The sequence below is a fragment of the Nyctibius grandis genome, chromosome 3 (genome assembly GCF_013368605.1).
Source record: "Nyctibius grandis isolate bNycGra1 chromosome 3, bNycGra1.pri, whole genome shotgun sequence".
Classification (NCBI taxonomy): Eukaryota; Metazoa; Chordata; class Aves; order Nyctibiiformes; family Nyctibiidae; genus Nyctibius; species Nyctibius grandis.
Window position 1 is genome coordinate 39,538,636 of NC_090660.1, and position 26,192 is coordinate 39,564,827.

A 26,192-nucleotide genomic window follows, 5' to 3' on the forward strand; every position below is an offset into this window, starting at 1 on the left:
AGTACCATGATCCAGTCACATCCGATACCACTTTCCAATCACATTAAATACTTAATTTAGTTTTTCTGAAGTAGTAAAGTCTACTATTTAATATGTTTTAAATATTTATTTACTATAAGCTAGTAACACTGGTTAAATGTGCAAAACATAACATACAAACATTTTATGCTTTTGTAAGTGCAAATAGGATGAGCTGCCAAAAGATCCCTGGGCAAGAATGTCCAGATTCAATCTGTTGCATTGGGAGGTAGATTGTAGGGAGGCAAAATCACAGCCTGTAGTGAAGAAGAGACCATATGGGACTCACAGTGGTGCCAGTGGCTTTATGCCCAGCTCGTGCCCCTGCCCATGCCAGCTCCTTGGCAGCTGCAGCAGCCCTCAAATGAGACAGGGCAAGGTAGAAACAGGCAGCTGTATCTTTCATACCTGTATACCCCTCCCCACTGTGCTGGGGGAAGAGGGAGATAAGTGTGTGTGTGTGTGTGTGTTGGTGCGGAGAGCAGGGATGTACTGACTGCTCTCCAAATACAGATGGATGCACAGGTCTTCCCTGTGGTCTCCCACAGCATCCTCCTAGACAAACTGGCTGCCCGGGGCTTGGATGGGTGGACTCTTTGATGGGTTAAAAACTGGCTGGATGGCCGAGCCCAGAGAGTGGTGGTGAATGGGGCAAAGTCCAACTGGCAGCCGGTCACTAGCGGTGTTCCCCAGGGCTCAGTTCTGGGGCCGGTGCTGTTCAATATCTTTATAGATGACCTAGACGTAGGGATTGAGTGCAGTCTCAGCAAATTTGCAGATGACACCACGCTGGGTGGCAGTGTCGATCTGCTGGAGGGTAGGAAGGCCCTGCACAGGGATCTGGACAGGTTAGATAGATGGGCCGAGACCAGCGGCATGAGGTTCAACAAGAACAAGTGCCGGGTCTTACACTTTGGCCACAACAACCCCATGCAGCCCTACAGGCTGGGGGAAGAGCGGCTAGAAAGCGGCCCAGCGGAAAGAGACCTGGGGGTGCTGATCGACAGCCGGCTAAGCATGAGCCAGCAGTGTGCTCAGGTGGCCAAGAAGGCCAATGGCATTCTGGCCTCTATTAGGAATAGTGTAGCCAGCCGGTCTAGGGAAGTGATCGTCCCTCTGTACTCGGCACTGGTGAGGCTGCACCTTGAGTACTGTGTCCAGTTCTGGGCCCCGCACTTCAAGAAAGATGTTGAGGTGTTGGAGCGAGTCCAGAGGAGGGCGACCAAGCTGGTGAAGGGTCTGGAGGGTCTGACCTACGAGGAACGGCTGAGGGAGCTGGGGTTGTTTAGCCTGGAGAAGAGGAGGCTCCGAGGTGACCTTATTGCAGTCTACAACTACCTGAAGGGAGGTTGTAGTGAAGTGGGAGTCGGCCTCTTCTCCCGGGCAACTAGTGATAGGACAAGAGGACATAGCCTCAAACTATGCCAGGGGAGGTTCAGGTTGGTCATTAGGAAGCATTTCTTCACAGAAGGGGTCATTAGACATTGGAACGGGCTGCCCAGGGAGGTGGTGGAGTCACCATCTCTGGATGTGTTTAAGAAAAGACTGGACATGGCACTTAGTGCCATGGTCTAGTTGACAGGGTGGTGTCAGGGCAACGGTTGGACTCGATGATCCCTGAGGTCTCTTCCAACCTGATTTGATTCTGTGATTCTGTGAAAATCCAGGAACTCTGTGAAAATACAAAATACATCTGTGCAACAGTAAGTGTTTTATTCCAATTGCATTTGGCTTCCACAAATAAGAAGCACCAAGGGCTGCACCTGTATATCTGCCAGTCAGGATAACCCAGAGGCGGTAAGAGCAGAGTAAGACGATAAAGAACTGCCAAATACAGATACACTGCTTCAGGATGCGTCATCGACTGCGTCATGCAGTGGAATAACCCATCTAAATCTAAGCATATTAAGTTCTCCATTGAGTTTATTAATGTGGGCTAACACCATCTGTTTGTGCACACAGGGCATTTTATCTCTCATTAACATGATACAGCAGTTAAATTTAGATAGGCTCTTGTATGAGCTGGGTGGGTATCACTTAGCTGTCCTTCGTGCTATGAGTGATTTCTAGACAATGAAGAATGGAATGGTTAGTTAATATGACTGATTGTACCTAACTTTTCTACAGCTTTTCTTAAATTCAAGATCATCTTGCCAATAAAAAGACAATTCTTTGAATACAACATTTTGTGTTAGTAGCATTTCAATGGAAATATTTTACAACAGCGAGCCATAATGACAAGCAATAAGGATTCCAAAACTGAATGCATTAATTTAATGTGAAAGTTTAACACCCTGTCAAGTAGTAATAATCACTTGAAATTATCCAGTTATAAATTGCATAGACCTGTTCTATACTAATCTTGTACTCAGATTTTAACACTTTTTCATTGGCTCTTGCCAAAAGGTAATTGATTTTTTTTTATGTCAGTTGTGTAAGGTGGAAAAAGACGGTACTAGGTAACCAATTATTAGTTAGCAGGAACTCCCTGCTAGTGACTCTTGATTCATTCATAGTGTGCTGTTGCTGGCTGGATCAAATTGTTTTCCCAAAGCTTTGACGAGGAATCACAGAATCAACCAGGTTGGAAGAGACCTCAGGGATCATCGAGTCCAACCGTTGCCCTGACACCACCCTGTCAACTAGACCATGGCACTAAGTGCCATGTCCAGTCTTTTCTTAAACACATCCAGAGATGGTGACTCCACCACCTCCCTAGGCAGCCCATTCCAATGTCTAATAACCCTTTCTGAAAAGAAATTCTTCCTAATGTCCAACCTGAACCTTCCCTGGCAAAGCTTGAGGCTGTGCCCTCTTGTCCTATCGCTAGTTGCCCGGGAGAAGAGGCCAACTCCCACTCCACTACAACCTCCCTTCAGGTAGTTGTAGATGGCAATAAGGTCACCTCGGAGCCTCCTCTTCTCCAGGCTAAACAACCCCAGCTCCCTCAGCCGTTCCTCGTAGGTCAGACCCTCCAGACCCTTCACCAGCTTGGTCGCCCTCCTCTGGACTCGCTCCAACACCTCAACATCTTTCTTGAAGTGCGGGGCCCAGAACTGGACACAGTACTCAAGGTGCAGCCTCACCAGTGCCGAGTACAGAGGGACGATCACTTCCCTAGACCGGCTGGCTACACTATTCCTAATAGAGGCCAGAATGCCATTGGCCTTCTTGGCCACCTGAGCACACTGCTGGCTCATGCTTAGCCGGCTGTCGATCAGCACCACCAGGTCTCTTTCCGCCGGGCCGCTTTCTAGCCGCTCTTCCCCCAGCCTGTAGGGCTGCATGGGGTTGTTGTGGCCAAAGTGTAAGACCCGGCACTTGTTCTTGTTGAACCTCATGCCGTTGGTCTCGGCCCATCTATCTAACCTGTCCAGATCCCTGTGCAGGGCCTTCCTACCCTCCAGCAGATCGACACTGCCACCCAGCGTGGTGTCATCTGCAAATTTGCTGAGACTGCACTCAATCCCTACGTCTAAGTCATCTATAAAGATATTGAACAGCACCGGCCCCAGAACTGAGCCCTGGGGAACACCGCTAGTGACCGGCCGCCAGCTGGACTTTGCCCCATTCACCACCACTCTCTGGGCTCGGCCATCCAGCCAGTTTTTAACCCATCAAAGAGTCCACCCATCCAAGCCCCGGGCAGCCAGTTTGTCTAGGAGGATGCTGTGGGAGACAGTGTCGAATGCCTTACTGAAGTCTAGATAGACTATATCCACAGCCCTGCCCTCATCTACTAAGCGGGTCACTTGGTCTGCTCAGTGAAAATCAGTAGAAAATCTGCTCAGTGGCAGAGAAGGATAGTCATACTTATGGTCCATTGAACAGCCCATGATAAAATGTCTTGCGTGAGGTTTAAGCTCATCTGTGTGACTTCACACAACTCCACCCACAACCACCACTAATCACGGGTCAGCTGTCAGAGGATTTGCTAAGGGAGCAGAGGAGATTATTGCCCCTGCGCGTTACTAGTGATACAGAGCTACTCACATGCTGTACCTGGGGAGCAGCGGTAGTTGCATGTCTGCATGGTGGTTGTAGCATCTCGTTGGAGCAGCCCTGTCTGTATCCTTTAATTTATGTGCTGTAGTGCTCTGGCTCACATCACAGTGAGCCAGAGAGAAGGGAAACAGTATTCAGAGATGATGAATTTATTAAGAGGGCAAGGAGATCATCAGCCCAGAATTAGCTGATCCTCCCAACACAACGTTCAGGCTCCCACTCATGTCGTAAGCATGCAATTACGTGGCTCCCCTGCTTGGATTGAGCATGTGTCTGCCCCGGCAGTCCTTTGCTTGCGGCATGAGTGAGATTGCTACCAGAGTATCACATACTCCCTTCGTAAATGACACTAGCCTTTAAGTGAGGTTTCAGCCACAACACAAAAGAATATACCATGGTCTGGAAAAAAAACCAAACCAAACAGCTGGTGAGAAATCTGGACTCTGATACACTGTGTAGGATTCATAATTACATGCACTTAAGGAGATTTCTAGTGGTAGCTGACTCTAATCCGGCAGAAAACAATGTCATAACAAGATTCAGTGCCTGCAAGTAGAAGCTAAAAGCATCAAGATTCAAATTAAATTGGAGAAGAGGAAATTTGTGGAAGGGCTAGTGAAAAGAAAATAATTGAACATTCAAAGGATTCTTTTCAGATGCTTACATCTCTCCCACTAGACATTTTTAATGAAGATTTGATGTCTTTCTCAGTAGAAATAGAAATTAATGCAAAAGTTACTGTCTGGGATTTGGCCAGAAGTTACAGAGATCAACTTAGGTGGTCATGTGGTGTTCTGCTTGAATGGCCATTGCTTCAGAAGTGGTGGACTTTACCTTTTTGGCTAGGAAGTTAGACTCATGAAGTGTGCAGGAGATCTACCAGCAGCCAGGGATTCGGGCAATAGTCGCAGTCAGCATCCAAGCGAAAAAGCAAAGTGTGACAGGTAGCCAAGTTGGAATATATTTCAGAGCTCAACTGCCCTAAACATCTCAAGTTCTGTATCTGTAGCATCGGTGAGGCTGTTGTTGTCACATTAAGTGTTTGTGAAGTCAGGGAGTGACAATGACTTAAAAGGAGGTTTCTCTGAAGACAGCTTTTTCTTCTGATGAACTGCTGCTATGGTGTAAAGCATTTTTTCCTCTTCCTTTTTGACTGCTTATTGGAATTCTTCAGAAACCATGGGAAAACTTTATTCCTGTAACTTTGTCTCTTTTGTTCCATCGACTTGCTGCCTTCTGATGTCTGACATGATGAAGAGAATCTTCTATACTGATTTTCCAAAAATGAGCGATGCCAGAATCCACAGCGTGAGAGGAACACCCTCTTAGATTTGCCCTCTCCCTTGTGATGAATGTCAAATTCCTAGTCATCGGCTTATTCTCTGACTCATAAGAAATATAGCTTGGCAGCTTCCCAGTTCAGCAGAACCTTTGCAACTGCATCATATTTATAAAAATACAATACATAATAATAATATATATATATTTATGCACACAGGTGCATACATCATACTTTCAGTTCTTGGTTTCATGTCATTTACCATATAGGAACTGGTTACCTGCAGGTAATTTGTTGCCACAGACCACATACGAAAACTGTAGTTTTATATCCCTCTGCAAAAGATACAGGTCAATTAACCCACAGTGTCTTGTGTTCTTATTTGACACCCCACCCCAAAACCTCTGTTACACTGGCATGTTGCTCTTCTTCACTCAGAACTGCTGCTTAGTGCTCTTTCCTCATAGAAAAGAACCTGAAGAGAGTCAGCTTCATTGTGTTTTGCAGTAAAGATGCATTGATCAATTGTACAATAGGCATTTGTTTTATTGGTATTTTTTTTTTAGCCAGTCTTTATATTCTGCCACTTTTAATCATAAGTCATAGAGTATGCGGCTTTTGGTTTCAAGCTTTTTTCTCTTTCTTTTACACACACAAATCTGTTGGTAGGATGATGTCCTGGTTTCATTAGGATTTTGTTTCAGTTTGTGGCCAGCCATGGTGATCAGGGCCATTAGCAGTTAAATCCAGGGCAGCTGACCCCGGCTGGCCCACAGGTGTATTCTGTAGCATTAACAATCAAGTTCACTATAAAAGGGAGGGCTTGCTCTCTTCTCTTCTAGCCTTGCTCCTTCCCCCTGCCTCATTACTAATGATTGGTATTCCTGGAACAACCTGCTGCAACTCTGCAGCTAAGTATACTTTTGTGTGTTTTGTGTTATCATTTATGTTGGTTTCTTTATTTTACTAAATCTGTTTAATTTTAACCCATGAGTCTCCCTCTTTTTTCCCCAATTTCCTTCCTTGATTGGGGAAGGGACATTGGGTGAGAGAAAAACTGTTATTGTTTAGCCCCAGTTGTGGGCTAAATGAAGACAGATGAATAGAAATTGATTTTTGTTCCACCAAATTCAATAAGTTTCAAAATTCTTCATATTTCTTGGTGTATCTCCTTGTTCCTGTGTGATTTCCAGGCAGAGTGCTTACATACATGTAGCCCAGAGAGATAACTAAATCACAACAGTTTTAATCCACTACCATTTAAGTTGGGGCAGGGTCATTATGCAGCGATGAATGAAGGAGCTGAATTCTACATCTGCATGTGGAAATTCCTGAAGGGAGGATGTGCCAGAAAGTGTGGCAGCAGTGCATATCTGTCCTTCTTTGATGGATTTCAAGTAACTAGCAATTCCATTAGCTGGCAGCAGTCACTGAAGAGGTTGCAAACCTATTTACATTGACCTAGTAGTCATGGGGGAGGCTGCCTGGGCCTGGGGAGGGCCTTCAAGTTCAGGAAAGCATGATAAACTTGTGCCATGTTTTCATCACTGGCTCTTCAGAGCAGGGTGAGTCAATGTACCAGGTAGCTGTCTGGTGGAAGACGACACATCAGAGAGCCTGGTGGTTTTGGAGGTAATGGAGTGAGCCCAAGGGCTTCTGCTGTGGAATAGAGACCAACGCTGTCTCAGATCCCTGGTGAAGAGAGGCTGAGCATAAGACCCCTCACTGTTTGCTGCAGTGAAAGGTGTTTGGCTGACATTTCTGCAACCAGAAATACACTGTGGCAACAGCGGCTTCAACACCTCTTCTCTTCTGTGGGACAGGAGAACATAGCCTGACTGCTGCTGTGAGTGACATAGGCTTGAGAGGACATCAGGACCATTTGACCACTGCTGCCACCTGTCCCTTCCTCTGCTAGGTGCTCTACAAGACAGCACTGGGGCATGGGGCAGGGGAAAGGACAGGCACAGGAGGAGACACTCAGTAGTGAGGGCCACAAATGTGGGAAAGGCGGTGTAGCTATTTATATTTTGGGTGATGTTCTGAGCACTCAATGTCCATGATGCTTCCCTTTAAGGACACTGTTTTACTAGGTGCACGGGTGTGCAATCTGAAGCACTGAATCAAGGCTCAATGTGGTAGGGCAAAGTGGGTTATGCCCATCAGTCGCAGAGTTTCATGGAAAGGACATCTGCAGTTCAAACTTCCAGCAGCATTGTCTGTCCTGTTCTTCTGTACATCTTGCTCACCCAGAATTGGCTAAATGGATCTGTCAGCCTCAACCTCAGACTTCATTTGTCTGCCAGTGCATATTTCACTGTCAGTCAGCGTAGGGTCAAGTTCAGCCATTCCTCTCTTCCAGCAAAGTAATTATTAAAGGGATTTGAAGCCTTGAGAAGAAAACAAACTGCCTTTCCTTATGAAGAGTGATAAACTAGTCTCACTATAACTACAGACTTCTCTGTAACTCTGACAAACAACAGAGGAGTATTCTTTCTGTGAATAAACTCAATGTATTTGGTACCTGAATCTCACCAGCAACCCGCATGAGTATGTGGTGTTTCCAGATGCATTGCAGCACTGGGTACTGCTCCTTCATGATGGCAGTGTGTCCTACTGTCACAACAACTGGTTCATCAGCAGTGCTCCAGTTACAGCAATTGTAAATGCTGATCTTCCAGATCTTACATCCTGAAGAGAAATCTCACTTTAGTGAACTATAGCAGCACACCTTTAAGACCGAAATTTTGCTAGTGCTGCCAGCTATGGATCTGTTCCACCAACCAGTGGTAGCTGTTTTGAGCCAAAGACAGGCAGTTCTTGCAAAAAAAAAAAAAAAAAAGGCCCTTTGGGAAAACTTCGAGTAGACCTCTCTGCTCAGTTTTAGCTTCTCTCACCTCCCAAATCTGTGCCATCAGCCCTTCAGATAATTGCGCAACCTGAGTTCTGCAGCAGCTCTGACCAGGCTTGTGCGTGTCTGGAAAGCCTCAGTACGATTGCGGCCCATGTGCACAGTGGCTGTACACAACACGCTGTCAGCCTGGTGCTTTCAGTGACCGCTGAGTCTGTTTGCAGTGCCGGCTTGCTCTGCGTCGGCACTAGTGCAGCGTTCACAGGAACTGGCTGCAGTTGTTCTTCGTGCACCCAGTGAGCATGAGGTATCCCCAAATGCATGTGAACACAACTCTGCTGCACACCGATAATGTGTCAGACTTAACTATGTCTATATCTTTTTGTTCTGTACTAATTACAGAATCACAGAATGTTAGGGATTGGAAGGGACCTCGAAAGATCATCTAGTCCAATCCCCCTGCCGGGGCAGGATTGCCTAGACCATATCACACAGGAACGCGTCCAGGCGGGTTTTGAATGTCTCCAGAGAAGGAGACTCCACAACCTCTCTGGGCAGCCTGTTCCAGTGTTCAGTCACCCTTACAGTAAAGAAGTTTTTCCTCAAATTTAAGTGGAACCTCCTGTGCTCCAGCTTGCACCCATTGCCCCTTGTCCTGTCAAGGGATGTCACTGAGAAGAGCCTGGCTCCATCGTCTTGACACTTGCCCTTTACATATTTATAAACATTAATGAGGTCACCCCTCAGTCTCCTCTTCTCTAAGCTAAAGAGACCCAGCTCCCTCAGCCTCTCCTCATAAGGGAGATGTTCCACCCCCTTAATCATCTTCGTGGCTCTGCGCTGGACTCTCTCTAGCAGTTCCCTGTCCTTCTTGAACTGAGGGGCCCAGAACTGGACACAATACTCCAGATGCGGCCTCACCAGGGCAGAGTAGAGGGGGAGGAGAACCTCTCTCGACCTGCTGACCACACCCCTTCTAATACACCCCAGGATGCCATTGGCCTTCTTGGCCACAAGGGCACACTGCTGGCTCATGGTCATCCTGTTGTCCACTAGGACCCCCAGGTCCCTTTCCCCTACGCTGCTCTCCAACAGCTCTGTCCCCAACTTGTACTGGTACATGGGGTTGTTCTTGCCCAGATGCAGGACTCTACACTTGCCCTTGTTATATTTCATTAAATTTCTCCCTGCCCAACTCTCCAGCCTGTCCAGGTCTCTCTGAATGGCTGCGCAGCCTTCCGGCATCTCAGCCACTCCTCCCAGTTTTGTGTCATCAGCGAACTTGCTGACAGCGCACTCTAATCCCTCATCCAAGTCATTAATGAATTCTTGCCTTTCTTTTCCTATCTTGGGAATTGATGGCGATTAAGCACTTTTAAAGTGGACAGATTTGAACTCTTTGAATCTCTAATTGGGAGATATTTTTTTTTATCTTCATTTTTGCAGCTCATCTCTGAAATATCTCCAGTATTTCAACATCCTTCTTATGTATGTTGCTGGTACCAGATGGACTGATGAAAAAGCTGCTCAGCTACTCAGAAGGTAGAGTACAGGGGATGGTATCAGCAGGTGTTACCCAAGAAGCCAAAGAAATTAATGCCTTTTTTGGAGTTCAATCTACACTACAGTGTCTGCTAATAGAATAGCAAAATTGAATGTCTGTGTGGAGCATTATTTATTTGTGTTTACCTGTCAAAAACGAAGAAGATGGTAACCCTTATGGCAATAGTGGAGGAGGTAAAAAGAATAGCAGCAAGAGTAAAGATGACCAGATATACATGCACTTTTTTTTTTCCTAAAGTGGCTTTCTGAGAGATGGTGTTGGGCTACCAGGAGGAGAAGTTACAGGAAAAGGAGAACGAAATTGAAAATGTTATGCTTGTGAGTTCTTAGGAGACCCGAGGAAAGAGCAAAATTACTGCAGCCTGGGGATCCAGGAAGGTGGATTGAGATCTGCATGAAGGCACTTCACGTTTGTTCATTCACCAGCCCATGAAACAACGTGTTCCTTCCCTTGCATTACAGCAGGTTAGTCCGTTTATGGCTTTTCTAAAGCAAGGAGCACCATCTAGTGGAAACCTATGCTGGTCCAGCAAATAATTCAAACTCTTTCAAGAGGGTAACAGAGTTTTCGTCTTTACACTAGAAGTGTATACATTTGCTTTTATCTCTATTTACAAACACAGGAGAATAGTTTAAGTCTAGCATCACAAATTAAATCAATTATAAAAGAGTTTTTACTCTATCCTCATTCCTGTGTCTAGCCACCACTACTATCAATTTTCGTGGCCATCATAAAAATACAGCATATCCCTTTACACAGTCCTTTCTTTTTAAGTGCTGTGGATTCCCCACTGCTATACTTAACATTTGGTGGTTTCATGATCATATTACAGTACTCAGTGTCCAAACCAACTCTCTTAGTCTCAATTTATGTGCCTGTAACCATCTGAATGAGGACAGAGGGTTGCAGAAGAGTCTGGTACAAATGTAGAGTCTGTATTCAATGAAAAATCAACACAACAGAAGACCATAATAAGAATTGCAAATAATCTATAAAAATAAATGTTTATCCTTTAAATTCCTATGCTTTATCTGTAGCAGATTTTGACATTAAACTCTCAAAGCTACCTCCTAAGATATGTATTTTTTAACATTTTATGAGAATAATTTTGTGCTGAGTTATAAATAAATATAAATAAGTAAATGAACTGCTTCAGGCTAGAAAAGAGCTGTATGAATGTATGAGAAAGAATACGGTAAATATTCCCTACTTTTTTACTATTTTCTCTTAATGTGGCAAGTAGAGCGCTTTCAATGAAGGTGCCAAGTGGCATATTTAAAGTAACAAAGATGAAGTGCCTTTATACACAATTTATAAACAAAGTTTAGGATTCGTTGTTGCAAGATGTTGTGGAGACCAGGAACAGGTTAAAAAATAGGATTAGGCGTATTTTTGGAGGATAGGCCTAATGTGGCTGTCAAACACAGCAGTTTAGCTGCAGCCCTAGAAGTCTCCCAGCTGCTGCTGACTGGAAGCTGGTGGGATTTATCAGTCTTAAGAGGAGAGGAGTGGCTGGACTGAGCCAACTAATCCATTATCCTGTCTCCAACAGTGTCCAAAAGCAGATGGCTTGGGAACAATAAAAACAAATCTATAAAATACTTCCCTTTTAAAACTTCCCCAGCTGAGGGTATTTCTTGAGTCTGCTGTGGTCTCTTTTACAGCACTCAGCATCTTTTAGGTGCTCCTGCAGCCTCCAGTTGGGCCTCACCAGACTTCTTGCAGGCACAGCAAGAAGTCCTTGGGCAAGGAGTTTCTCAGCTCTCCTATCTGTTGTGTGGTGAGCCGCTTCCTTTTGTTTGTTTTGGACGTGGCTGCTACTAAATTAATTTGGTGGCTTTTGCTGCTTGTACTGGATGAGATGGAACAGTCAGTCTCTTCTTCATTTAGTATATTGCAAAATCGCTTGCTGTGAGCCCTTACTGTCCCCATATGTTACTGGAGCACTGCTCCCAAGCTCTAACTCTCCTTGGTGCTCTGGGGCATGATGAAATTTCAGCTGATTCAGGGTGTGTTTCCACTGTGACATAAGGCAGACTGCTCCGGGCCACCATGGTCCTTTTCTCTCCCCCACCTCTTCCCTGACCCTGCTCCTGGCTGCAGGCTCCTGCCTCCTTGTATACTTGTACCAGCATCGATGCAATTAGAGAGCTGTGCCTGTAATAGCATCAGGCTGCTTTGAGCTGCACTACCTGCATTTCCAGTTCTGGAAATGTGGTGCAGGGATCCCTGGGCTGGATTTTCCCAGAACGGGCTGAGATGTAACCAAATGGGCTTGGAAAAAAAAAAAGCACAGGTTGCCCAAGACCATGGCTCAGCTCATAAACTCCCTAAGACTTGAGATGGCTCTGCAGGTGCTTCCCCTTCCTACCACAGAGCCTGCCGAGCGTGGGGTCCTGGAGAAAGGGCTGGGGGTGCACAGGCTGCCAGAACGGCAGTATATCCCAATGGCTCAGGATGGCATGTTCCCAGGGCCAAATAAAATAAATTTGCCTTTGGAGCTGGACTCAGCCATTCCAGACTTTTAAACAAACATGATGGTACTACATGTCTCTATTTTGCCATCTCTTTTTAAATTTGGTAACTAGTACTATTATCTAAGTTAGGTTTTTAGTAACGCAGAAAAGCTTCTAGACCAAGCAGTTTGCTTGAGACAGATTGGCAACCTCAGCACTAATATTTATGTAATCCCTTTTTTGTTTCCCTCCCTTGCTTCCCTTTGTTGCTCTTCCAGACTCTTTCTTTCCATAACTTTGTCGTACTTGCAATTTGTTTCCTTCCAGCCTTATGGATTCGCCGTGCTGTTACGTACTCAGCAGAAAAGAATATGTTAAGGATGGGAAAGTCTATCTTTTGGTGAATTTGGCGTATCCAGGTCACCGATGTTGTTGCAGTTGAGTTGACTGTCTTGGGAATGAAATAGTGCCATTTGAAACAGCAGCTGCTCCTGTCTGAGCCTCCAACCTTGTAAGTATGAATTATGCCTGTGGCAGCAAAATTAATGGCTAACATAAAAGGAGAAATAGAAAGCAGGTGGCCTCTTGAAAAAGCAGCCGGAGCTCCAGGACCACATTTGTACTACAGAGCACATCATCAACCATGCATTTTCTTTACCCAAAGTATTTTCTGTAACCCTTTTCTGTAACCTTACTCCTTATTTGACCCACAGTCCTCCCAGAAGCCCATCCATCAGCCTGGGAAACTTGATGTTAAAGTATAATTCAAATGAACGCAGTCAGACCTCAGTAAAAAGGCTGCAAACCCTGCAATGTTGCACATGTCCATTTATATTTACTGTTCAGATGCTTTTATTTTTAAAAGCAATTGAGTCAGGAACACCCCTATCCTCAGAAGAACGTAATGCCATCATGCAAGGCAGCATATAGTTGAAATCTGCACCCTCCTTTCTACGTACAGTGCGTGATGTCTCTTTGTTGATTCAACTCTATGTTTCACTGAACTTGATCAAATACATTGACAATTCCTTTTTCGGAGATGAGCTTGAGGCACAGAGATCAGGCAGGGCTATGAATGTGGCTTTGTAACATCTCCATATTTTTTCAGATCTGGGATCTGATCCACTACACCAGAGGATCATTCCCTAACAGTAGCACAAAATACGAACCTCAATTTTTTAAAGACCTATTTAAAAAAGCTGCCTTTTAAGATAGGCGAGGTGAGCTACCTAGGGGTTCTTATGTGAGTAAAAGCTGGTAGACTGGGCGATCCATCTGAATGGGTCAACATTATGAGATACGCACTGATACTACAGAACAAATAATTTGCAACATTTTGTAAGTACTAAAATTAATGTTGTATGAATTTGTCATTTCAACAAAAAAGTTATGGATTGTTTGTATTATAATTTCATCCTGTTAATGCAAAAGTAGGAATTTTGCTTTTCGTGGCCTCTTGGGAAGCAAAAAACCAGTGTATCTAATTATCTGAACACTCAGGAACATAAAAGAATAGCAAGTGGTGAAATTATAAATCTGTTGGAACAACTCCATGTTTTCTGATTAAACTCTATTTCTGGTGGCTCTCAGCAATCATGTTTCTCCTATGTTCATAGTAATTGCATGTGTCAAAGATGAGGCCTTGTGTAAACTGTACCAAATGAGTTACAATTTTAATTTAGAAGGAGATAACTGTATTTGCTTCTGCAGGCAGATTGCATTGGGTCAGAAGTACAAAAACGAATAAGAAAGAGAGTAGGGAGGAGGCTGGAGGGCCTCCAGGTTAATAATGAGTAGAAAATCTAATAAGGCTTACATTACAACAGTTGAATTTTAGAGGGGGGGGGGGGCGGGGAGAAAAAATATAATTTGCAGACATGAAGCCAAACTCTGTTACTTGCATCCGATCCATGTGTATTACTATATGCATGTGGGTATGTCTGGCTTTGGTACAGAACTATCTCTATATTTTATAGTTGAAGGCTACAGTGCACTTTACCCCTAATACTACACTGATGAAAAATTTGAAAAAAAAGTTTTCAAAAACTTGGAAGGTCTCAAAACCTGATGTATTTTTACTATTTAAAAATACCTACTCAATCCCTATAATTGCATTATGTTTCAGATTGTTCCTGGTTTAAATAATACACTAGATAATTGTTTTAATGTTACCTTGCATTTTGAAAAGGTTAGTGTCCTCATGAAGAATAAATTATTTTTTTCTGACTCTAAAATCTTATTTTTTATTTGACATTTTAATCAAGACTATTAGATACATGTATGAATGCGGCTATGAGGCTACAGTAATTTTGTGTATATCTGAAAGCAATCACTTAAGCCATGACTAGACACTGTCAATAATTTTGCTTAGTACTCTGGGCTGTGGGAATTGTTTCTGCCTGACCTTCTGTACAGAAGACCAGTAAAACCCAAGGGTTGTTTGAAAAGAATGAGCTGGTACTACTGCTTATAATTAAGACTTAATTTAATTTGTCTGCAGCCTTGCAAAATTTCCCCTTTAAGGAGCCTGCTTCAAGCTAATTCTGTATTCTGTTTGTGCATGTTTGATTTTCACCTGAAATAGTCTGGACATTTCCCAGAGTGGGGTTACAAGAAGCAGCCTGTTTTGTTCCTGTTAACATTTTCTTTATAATTGCTTCGTTAAGAAGCCATAGTTCCTCTGTGTTTTAGTGCAGGATAGTTAATTTGAAGACCATGAGAGATGGATAATCTGCTACTTCCTCTATTACCATGTTTCAGAGGTAAACTACCCTCCCCATTAAAATATTCTGCCTGTTTGATAACGTGAATATGTCAGGCTTTAGCTTTCAGCCTTTAGTTCTTGTTGCACTTTTCACTGCCGGTTTGAAAAGCTACTTAATACCTTAATGAAAAATACCTTAATGAAAAGCTACTTAATATTTTGCCCTCATGGAGATAATTACATTGTGTAATCATTTCTCCTCTCAGTCTTCTCTTTGATAGGTTATACAAATTGAGGTCTTAAAGACTCTTTCTCACTCTTAGGGGCATTTTTTGCAGTTTTAAAATATTTTTTTGAACCTTTGAACCATGTCTAAGTTATGCACTGCAAATGACAGTGCAATGCTTTCACTGCATTTCTTTATTTAAAAGGAAAGGTGGTCTTTGTGAATTTTTACTATCCGTTGCATGAATTTATTCTGAAATGTTTTCTGCTCTCACTTCAGTTTGAGATCTGTTCCCCAAAAATAATGGATCTCCCTGGTCTTTGTCAGCACCCACACAAACGACTTGTCTTTTCTGCGAGGTCCAGTACTTCCCTGCATGCTGTAGATGCATCTCTCATCTGTGTTGGACCCACTGCTCTCTGACAGTCTTTATGCATTCAGAGCTCTGAACTGAACCATTCAGTCAAGACATATAATGTTTTATTAAGAACTTCAGGACAGAGCTGATGTGTTTGGATTTTGGGTTTTGGTGGGTTTTTTTCTTCCATTGAATTGTATTAATTTTTCATTGTTTTCATAGTGTAACCCAAATCATCTTCTGAACACAATATGTACGGACCAGAATCTGCAAAGACAGGAAGATGGAGTAAGAGTACAGGAAACACAGAAACATCAGTCTTCTTTCCACAAGTGACCTTCATGCATCTTTTTTGGGTAGGGTACAGGGTGGGGACTCAAGGGGAATACACAAAATCACTAGGAGATTTTTTTTGTAAAAAATCAGTTGTGCGTTATAGTGAAGTCAAGGCTTCCAAGTGCCGAATGTGAAACTTAAAAAATTTGTTAGATCCGTAATTATTCCAACAATGTTTCAACAATCCCGGAAAAGTATTATATATAATCTTAGTGGTAGTCTGCTTTAAAGCTTTCTTTGACTTTACATGTGTCAGCCATGATTACAGACTTCAAAAAGCCTAATGAAAGTTGATAACTGAGCACATTTTCCACCAGCATATTTGCATAAATATATCACAACACATTTACTTATCGTGTCTATTTGTTTTTTAGTTTTGTGTGTCACTTCTGAGCAGGATGACCTAACAATCCATCAAGAATACCAAAGTCTGTAACTTAGTAGTTTGAAATTGATTGCGGTACTGATTTAATGTTTGAAGAAGGATGAGAAGGCAGTAAACAATGTGGGCAGAAATCAGGTCCTTTTCAGAGAGAAGCTTTAATGTAGTTTTGTGCCAAAATGAACCACAGATATAAATGGGCTTATGCATTTTAGATAAAGGAAAGTAGTATTCAAACTAAGGGGAGTAAAATCAATTATAGGTTATATGTTCCTTAGCAAACAGTTCTATCATTTCCATTTCAATCTCCTATAAAAAAAGAGTCCTAGGATAATTTCTGAATGGCTGAAAACAGATGGGAATACTTTAGTCTTTTGGCAAACAAAAGTAGCTCACAGTAGAGTCACCTGCAGTGCTTTGTAAACGGGTGTTTTTTTTCAAAGCAAGATTGGTTCCATAGAAAAAACTTCTGGCCCCCCAATTTCTAGAGAGAATATTTGTCCTGTATTACTAAAAGCAAAAATGCCTTTAACATGAAAGCCAATATGAATTTATATAATCAAACAGTTTACCATGAAGTATTCAAAACCAGAATAACACGACAAATTACAGCTTAGCTTATCCTCTTGGAGTTTCAATATGAGATAATTAAATGTTTATCCTGTTCCATGTGGTCTGTTAGCAAACATACTTCCATTGGATAAAAACCTTGTGTTTTCTCAGCAATAAATAGTTGTCTAGCGTTGGGAGAGGTTTAATAACAAATGTGAATAAGTGACTAGAAGAAGCCTTCTTTCTCTGGATTTTAGCTTTCATTTATACATTGGAAAAATGATATGGAATAATCACATGCACAAAAACTTCCTGTGTGCGGGCAGTTACTGCTTATTTCAATATTAGTCGTTTTGAAAATGAGCATTAGGATTAATGTCCGTGAGATGTGAATTCTAATGAAGGACAATGGTCTAAATTTTGTTCTCTACTATTGTCTAAGGTGAGTGACTATATTAAAGCGATTGAAGCTGCTGCAGATTTACCTCAGCATTAAAAGAAAGTAGAATCTTTCTCAAAGTAATGTAATGAGTTCCTTCATCCTGCTTAATCCTGTTTCACTGCAGCAGTGTACTACAGCTCACATGCTGTTAATTACTGTTAGTGAAGCATACTTGACTTTACTTGCTCCTCAGAGCCCCACTCCCTGATTCCAAATCAAGTGAAGTGGAGATCTTTTCTGATTAACCACAACAAACAAAAATTATACTTTATCTACCTTCATTACTGCCTTAGACTATTAGTTGTTTCTTTCAAATTTGAACTTCTGTTTCTTTACAGGTTTCTTTTTTCTGGAAAAGTATTGTGGGACTTCATTCTTTGCATCAGTAAAAGTCAACTTCTTTTTTTTTTCCAAAATATCATACAAAATTTGGGTAAAAAACCCTATAACTCAACATTAAAAATATTGCAATTTTTTGGTTTTGGTTTACTTTTAAAAAGAATATATGTTCATCAGTACAACTTTGTATAGTATAACTGAAGAGTATAATGCATATATTTCTAACATTTTAAATCATTGCGATATAACCACAATATACTATAATATTGCAAGGTAAGGATTTGAAAGGCTTATTATTTTTTCAAAGTGCACTTGAGTTTTGCTGTTTTGCCATCCTGTTATTACTGATAGTTCTACCCTGTTTATGAGATGTCTTGATTTCTTAGTATAAACCAGAAACAATCTCTGTCTTCTTCATCCAAACATCATTCTTTGAGATTTGAGTCCACCGACAAGGAAAAATGTTACTGATTTTAGACCTCTCAGAAATATCAGGCCTTGAGGTTGAGATGGGAATGAAAGAAGGAAAAAAGGTAGCAGTGGTTCACATCCTCCGCAGCAGCCTTTTGCATTCAGCCTGTCCCTTGTGTGTGGATCCGAGGCCACTCTCGAAGCTGCCAGCCATTCCTCCAGGCTGACCATGGCAGCAATCGCTGCAGCAAGAAGCTGATGCCTCTCCCTGTCTTCTGCTTGGGAAAGCTCAAACCAGACAGACATGCTATCACTGCTAAAGGATACATACAAACCCAGAGCCAGCAAAAACATTCACAGTTTATACGTAACCCTTTTCTCCTTGCTCATATTCAACCATCTGACTGACTAATGGTCCCCGCTGTGTAAATGACCATTCCTTTTCACTGCTGATTGATCTTTGGGTCCCTGCACAGCCATAATCCTCCTGTATTTTCCTTCAGAGCTGACATGGAAATATTGAGGAATATTATCCTGACAGCTGATCCCTGAGAGACTTCGTTAGGAAACCCCTTGTTATTGATGAGTCCTCATTAACAATTATATCTGGGCAACCATCATTTAGCCATTTCACAACCAGCCTACCATGAATAATGATTTCTGTAGTGATTTTCTTAAAATGCTGTGCATTACTGAACAGAAATCTTCAGGGGCAAAGCTTGTTTTTGTAGCTATGCTTAACACTAGTACTAATAAAAATATAATGAAATTCAATGCAGATTGAAATTGGGCACAATGTATTCTGGTGACAGTCTAAGGGAATTCCTCAGTGTCCTCTTTGTCATGAAGTACAGTCCCTGAAATCAGATTTGTTGACCCTAGAGGGAGTCACCAAGATATAAAATCTGTGACCGTGGGATTCTATCTTTTTATAAGGAAGTCCCTACTCAAAATTGCACTGCTGTATATACAACACAAATATAATTTCATCATGCATGCCAAATATTAAAGTGAAGGCTAATCCATTTTTGTGACGAATATTCATGATAGTGTCAAGTCCTGATCCAAAGTGGACTCATGCCACTCATGAGGATTTACCCCTAAGATCAAAATGATATAACAACCATAGTCAATCACAGTGTTTGTAACAATGATGAGGCTGGCCAAAAAAGACCTGCTTTTTTTTTGCCTGAGACTCTTCAAATACAGATTCTGAAGAGCCTAAAATTGAAGAAACTGCATTGTTGTGTTTTTCATAGTATATATCCCCAACATTATCATGTGATGGAAAATGAAGACAAGCTTTCATGTATACAAGAGCCTCTGTGCCCAAAAACCTAACATTTTTTTCCAAATAAGAGTTGGTCTAACACAGGATAATGATTACAGGTCTTGCCATGCTTATGTCCTTAGACCATCAGAGCTGCCATAACACCAAAATACTATATGTGTGTGCTGTCTGTAAAGAAAGGTTGTGTAGCTATCCTTTGTCTTTCAGTAAATGGCAATCATCCACAAATGTATCCCTTTTTTTTCACAACACCTTAACACCAGTTTTCTCAATTCTCAAAACTTTTTAATGATATTTCTATATGAGAATCAGTGAGACCTACAATGGAGCCCTCATGCTCTTTGTTCTTGATTTTCATTAAATAAATTATGAAAGTCTTCAAGGTTTAATTCAACAGATGATGAGGCAATTAGTATAGTTTGAAACATACAATAAAACACTGTCTTTGGAATAAACAACCTCCTGACAGATAATACAATGGCACTTTCTCCAGAAGTTTTCAGTAAAGCAGCAAAATCATTATGCATATCGGTTATGGCACATACCTTCTCTGTGCAAGGACTTATTCATCTGCATCAATGTAATCTAATATTTTCACTGATTGTCATAGGTTCAGCATATTTCTTTCAGTACCATGATGGGATTCCCTCCACTGGTAGGGATGACACAAATATGGCTGAGGGTTCATCTGGAGAGGGAGTTGAGTCAGCTTACAGCAACCTTATAAAGTTTACAGTCTTTTTCTGGTGTAGTCATTGCTCCGTTCTTACTGGTGTCAATGTAGAAAGCCCTTGTCCATCCCTCTCGCGTGGCTGGGAGTACTGCTGTTATTCCAAAATTAGGCCCAAGGAAGTATGGTCCTGTGCACTACCCAGCTACGACTGTAATTTTCTGATAGTTTTCATTCTCCCTGGGAAGGTTTTGGCACCCTTCTGGCCTTCTAAAACATGTCTGGGTTTCATTTTTGGGCTTATGGTCCCTCAGACTGATGGAGTAGGTTGACAAAATACTTCTTTTGCTCACAGATCATTCAGCCAGCTCTGTGTCTTCCTTTACCGAGGTAAGTTAGACAACTAGTCTGCAAGCTGATATCAAGGGGAGTATTCCTGAACCTTTCTAGATACCTACATTAGCAAGGACTGAGAAAAACACCCTTGTTTTAGTCTCTGCCTAACTCAAGTTTAGTAATATTTAGTTCTTATCTTACACATAAGGTTGAGTATGCAAAAGTACCCTGAGAAGCTGATTGTAAAAAACACAGCAAGGAAACTCTTCACCCAGATAGCTAACTGCAATAGCACCATGTATTTCCCTCCAGAAACAGGCCTTTTTTGCAACAGGGGCATGAAGAGACAGGAATAGTTTGCTGTCATATCAATCAAAACTCTAAGTTTAGACACAAACCCATAATTTCTAAATCTTGAGCTGGGATAGAATGCCTGATATATAGTAATACAATAGAGATAAACATAGAAGGTAGGCTTTTTTAGTAAGGTTTGGTATTTATGAATTCCTTGTTGGAATTGTTAATTTGAATGTTTGAGTAGAGAAGGATAATTAAGATATATGGCAGTAGCCAAGCACTGATGTTTCAGTATAAGATCATCAAGGATTATGTTTAGTTACATATCTCTGCTTCTGTTGCCCTTGGTTTGCCTCAGGAAATGGAACCTCATGAACAATTTTAATGAACAAACAAACAGAAAAATCCAATCTAGGTCAAATGACATTTGTTTTGCGTTCAGTATTTCTCAGGTTAAATTCTCGAGTCAGGCAGTTGTGTTTATTGCAACAGAGAATTGATTGGGTCATGTAGGGCACAGAGTACAAATAGCAGTGTCATTCACCAATAGGTACCACAATTTCCTCCAACATATACTAAACTCTTACCGGTCCTTCCAGCACCAGTGGAAGAGAAACATGAGAGAGTATCAGTAAAACACACTTTGTTTTCATTTCTATGTCTTAAATAAGCCTTGAGGCTAAGGCTCAAATGAGTGACAGCCTGGCTTATGTTGTTTTGGTCCACAAAAGTGTTTTATCAAACTAGTAGTGCTGTGTGTCAGTCATATGTGACCTCTGTATGGAAAATGTTTAAACGATATTATTAACTGTTTTGCTCCAGGGTTTCCTCATGAATCTGCGATATTCTCTGCATTAACAACATGAATAGCTGTTATGTGTCTGTAACCAAGCTTCCCAGATCTCCAAGCAACTTTCCAGAAACAATTGTTTGAAAATGCACTCCTACATATGCCCAGAGTCTTATCAAGCACCTTTATTCAGATGTTTTTGTAAAAAGTTATTATAAAATTTTGACTTGGGATTTCTGTGTTGCTTGATGGCCTTTCAGCCACTGTATAAATCATCAGTTCCCAGTTCAGTTTCCCCTGCTTAACAGTAAGTAAAATAAAAAGCAATGACAGATTATTATCCAACGCAGTGATATAAATAGGATATTCCCTAGTGTATTATTGTTACAAATATTGTTTTTTCACAAAAGACACATCATTTGCCCAAATAAATTCTGTATAGTGTCCACTTTATCTAGGAAAATGATTTTTCTGTCAAGGCATTTTCCAAGTCCTTTTCAGAGACACACATTCCCCTTCTCCTTTTACCAACACCGCATACACCACATCTTTGCTCTAAGTTATGTTTTTCTCTCTTTCTTTCCTTTCTGTCTTGTGAGACTTGTTTTACTTTGGCAGGGTTATTTCTCCAGACCCCAAAATAACAGTTTTGTGAGTGACCTGTGATCTACTCTTCCCCACCCCAGGAAGGACTTGTATTTGAAAGCTACACCTGATCCTTCATACCCTTAAAGAGAGAACAGGGTGTTCCAGGCAGAGTCTTACTCTTCAGCTGCCTTTGATTTTCAAATGAAACAGACTCTGCAGCCTCGTGGCTGAGTAAGAGCCAAAATCTGTTCATGTAGACTGGGGTGGCTTTACCAGTGTCACCTGTTTTACTCATTATCTTTCATGATCCTGACCCACAACTCAGTTATATCAGTGAACCTGTGTTCCCACTGATTGTACTTTGTGGGAGGCAACACAGTGTTGTTCCCCAAATAACAAACTGCTCCTTATACTGGCATGTTTTGCTCCTTGGTTTGCTCCAAGGCTTTGGTTCCTTCATGGATCATGCTGCGCACATGCTAGGATAGTAGCATCTCCATCTGCAGCGAACTGTGTAGGTCCTTCTGATGGGAAACTCAGGCATGCTTGAAAGAACAGTTCACTGAACTATTTCTGCACCCTAGAGAAGACAGACACAGATGTAGAAAATTTTTGAGAATGGTCCTCCATCACCATCTCATGTAATCATCACTTGCATCTCACTTTGACAGACTTCCATACAACCTCTCAAATATGCCCCAACATATTTCTGACATACTTTCCACCACCTGGTATAAGGTTGCAACCATGCTAACATGTCAGTAACTTCTTATGATTTTAGGTACCTGGCTCATTTTCAATATCTGCCTTTGTGTTAAACCCATGAAATAACACCTGGGGTCATATGGTCATCTAAAGAAATCAGGATGATCATAGTCATCTGCTTAAGTGGCCAGGTCAAGTACAGGAAGGAGTACTTCATACTTCAAAATCTTACAGGTTTGGGGCCAGTGCTCTGTACTAAGCTTTGGAGGAACCTGAGCTATATTTTGATCCCCTTGGCCCCTGAAGGAGGAGACAAGGATGGAGAGGAAAAGCTGTCTTCTGGGGATGCCTTATCAATCTGCCTTTCCTGCTGTCATGTCTGGCAGGATTAGAGGGACACTTGGAGTGAGGCAATTCCTCTGATGCATGTTCGCCTTTGTCAACACTTCATTCAAGCTTACAGAACACCCTTTCTCCCTGTTCATCCCCACTCATCCCCACCTGGGAATGAAGAAGGCTTTGATGTAGCCTCCTGCACCCTGACAGCCCTGAATCAGGTCACTTCCACATAGCAACTAGCTACATCATTGCTCAGGTTTTTGCTAATTAAAAAACACTCCCTTCCCAGACAGACTTAGATGGTCAGCAAGGTGTCACTGCCTGCACACACACATGCCTTCTCACCTCAGTATCCCAACACAGACCAAATGCCTGAACACTACTTTCATTCTTGTAGTTGTAAGACTACAAACTCTTACAGGGTGTAGATATATGCTGAGAACTTCTGCACTGCTTGTCATGAACTTCAGCGATTTCTTTTTGTCTTACCAAATTCCTCTCAAGCTTGGCAGACATATGAAGTGGTGCAAAAAGAATTTTTCCTAGCTTATTTTCCCCAGGGAAATGCAGGGTGTCAGGCTAAATCAATAAATTCACATGCCAAAATGATTAAAAGAATAGTTCTGTCTTGCTGTGCACAAGTCAGGAAATGCCCCGTTTATGGTTACTGTTTAGCTTTCATTTCATCTCTCTTGCACTTCTGACCTGTACAGTATATGACATGGGAGTCATTCAGGAGAAGTTGCAAATACTCACATGTAGTAAATCTGATTTATTTGTCTCTGGGATAATTCACCACTATTGCCTTATTCGTTGGTACAGAGAGTCTCTGCCACAACCCTTCTGATTTGTACATAAGAGACTGGATTATTTGTTACTTGTTAAAGCAGAACTTCTCATTACAAATGTGCACACATACTAAATAACAATGGGATTTCCTCCCAATGAATTCTTGGTTGTTAAAGGACCAATATGTCAGCTTAAATACTGGGTTACAGGCTGCAGACACATGGTGGATTTAAAGCCCCCATGTCAGTGGCCACGTCAAGTCAGATGGCAAGCAGTCAGCAGGCCTGATACGAGCTAAAGACTTAACCTTTTAACAGCAATAATGATGAGTGGAAAGGCTTATCTAAGTCTTGTACCGAGCAAGAAATTGGAAGCTGAACAGGAGATGCCTACAGATAAGCAATTTGATATATGAAAGAATCTAGTGTGCTGAGCATGTCCTTTTGTGGTCTGCTGAGAAGTCAGGAAAGCATCCTGATGGCATGCTTGTTGCAAAACCAAGCAATGTTTTGAGCTGATTGATTGGAAAAAATGTATATGGCACTGAGCAGTCACGTGGAAATGTGCTTATTCAGGAGTTTGGCAAAGCCTGTGCAGGCTGGCCAGGTCTGCCAGTGAGGCTCCTTGTCCTCCTCCTGGCACCTTAGACTTCCACTGCGGCAGATGAATCTTTGCTGAAGCAAGACCCTGCTGAGCTCAAAGCACTGCTGGAGGAGGAGGTTCAAGGTTGGAAATGTTGCTTTCAGTCCTCTATGTATCCAACGCTGGGAACATTTACAGTGCAGAGAAGACCAGTCTTGTTTATGAGGAACACATCGCTGCTCACAAGCGTTTGTCTTGTGTGGTTGCAGTTTGGGGCAGTTTGGGGGAACCTGTATTTCCTGTGTATGTTCTGTTAAACAGGGAGGGGAGACTGCTGCTGCCCCGAGGGCAGTGAGCCTGGGCAGGTGGAGAGAGGGGCAGAGTGAGGCAGGCAGCAGCCCCAAGGGAGGGACCTTCCCTACAAGCCTGTTTAAATACTTGTATCTCAGAATTTACGTCATTCCGTTAATAAGATTTCTCTACCTGACAAGTTACTTTGCATCAATATTTTATGCCGAGTTCTAATAAATCCTGCTCTAAAAGCTGGAGGCAGATGGTATCTTCTGGTTTGCTCACTTGAGAGATATGTGGAGCGGTTCCACCTCAAGGCTCTGGTTGATTCAGTCACACCATCAATACTGAGCACGGCAAACAACCTGAGACTGCACCGGGTGAAACTGCAAAGCAAGGCTGCCCATCTGGGTAGAACTGATGAATGAAAAAAATTTGGGATCTGTAGAGCAAAGGATTTGCACTTGGAAAAAGGAAAAGCTACGTGCCTGCCCATATCTTACACTGTAAATAAAGAGACCTAGACTGGCAGTGCTGTCTGCAGGGTGTTTGTCTGATGTTCAGATACTCAGATGCCTTCCCAGGAAGTAAAACAGTCTCTGGGGTTAATGATGCAACTTCTGTGGCAAATATTAGCGCTTGAATTTGTTTTCTTATCACCTCACTCTACAGCCAGTAGGCAGGGACAGCTGCTGTTTGCTGGGAAGGAAGATCTTGTCAGACAGCGACGACGAAGAATGTTTTAAGTGAGATGTTCCAGCTTTGGCAGGCAAACCAACTCAGAAGCAAGCTTGGAGTTTGGTGCAAGCATAGCTGCCAACAGCTGGCATCCTACTGGATTCACCCAAGAGGATGAAATGTCACCATGAATGTAGCATGCAGATTTTATGTGCAGCTTTGAGAATTAAGTATCAATTCTTAAACCAGGTTATTATATCAATAAGCATTTTTTTGCCCATTGAAATAGTGCTTCTGATGGGAATATGTTTGCAGCAGTCCAGCAAAACAGAGTGATGGCAGTTACAACAGCCAAGCAAACTGATGCTTGCAAACACTGGATACTTTTCAGCTTTTCTTGGCCCAGCAAGACACAGACCATCAAATCTTTAATTTTGTGCTATTATCTTGTATTTTGGTGATAAGCGCATGTAAGCATGAAGAATTTTTGTTATATGTGCATTAAACATCTATTCTGTAAAATTTGCACCTGTTAATGACAGTTTTGGAATCATTAGAACTATAAAATAACTGTCAATTTCAAAAAGCATCACCTCCAGAATGCTGAAAATTGATAATTTCTGGAAATTAGTCACTTGTGGATAGAAAGCCAAATTTCCCAATCCTTTTTCAAGTGATACAACTGTAACTGTAATTAAAGATCACACCATAATGCAATATACTGACATAGATTCTCCCTTGGAAATGCTTGGTGTTCAGTCACCACGGCCTGATACTGTCAAAATTATCATGGCAACAATATATGCCTAGTGGGTATGGTGATGTTTAACAGTTTGTATCTTAATAGAGGTAAAGGAAATATTACGAGGCAATGGAAAGGCGCTCCTTTGGCCTAAAGGCTCTCACCTGAACA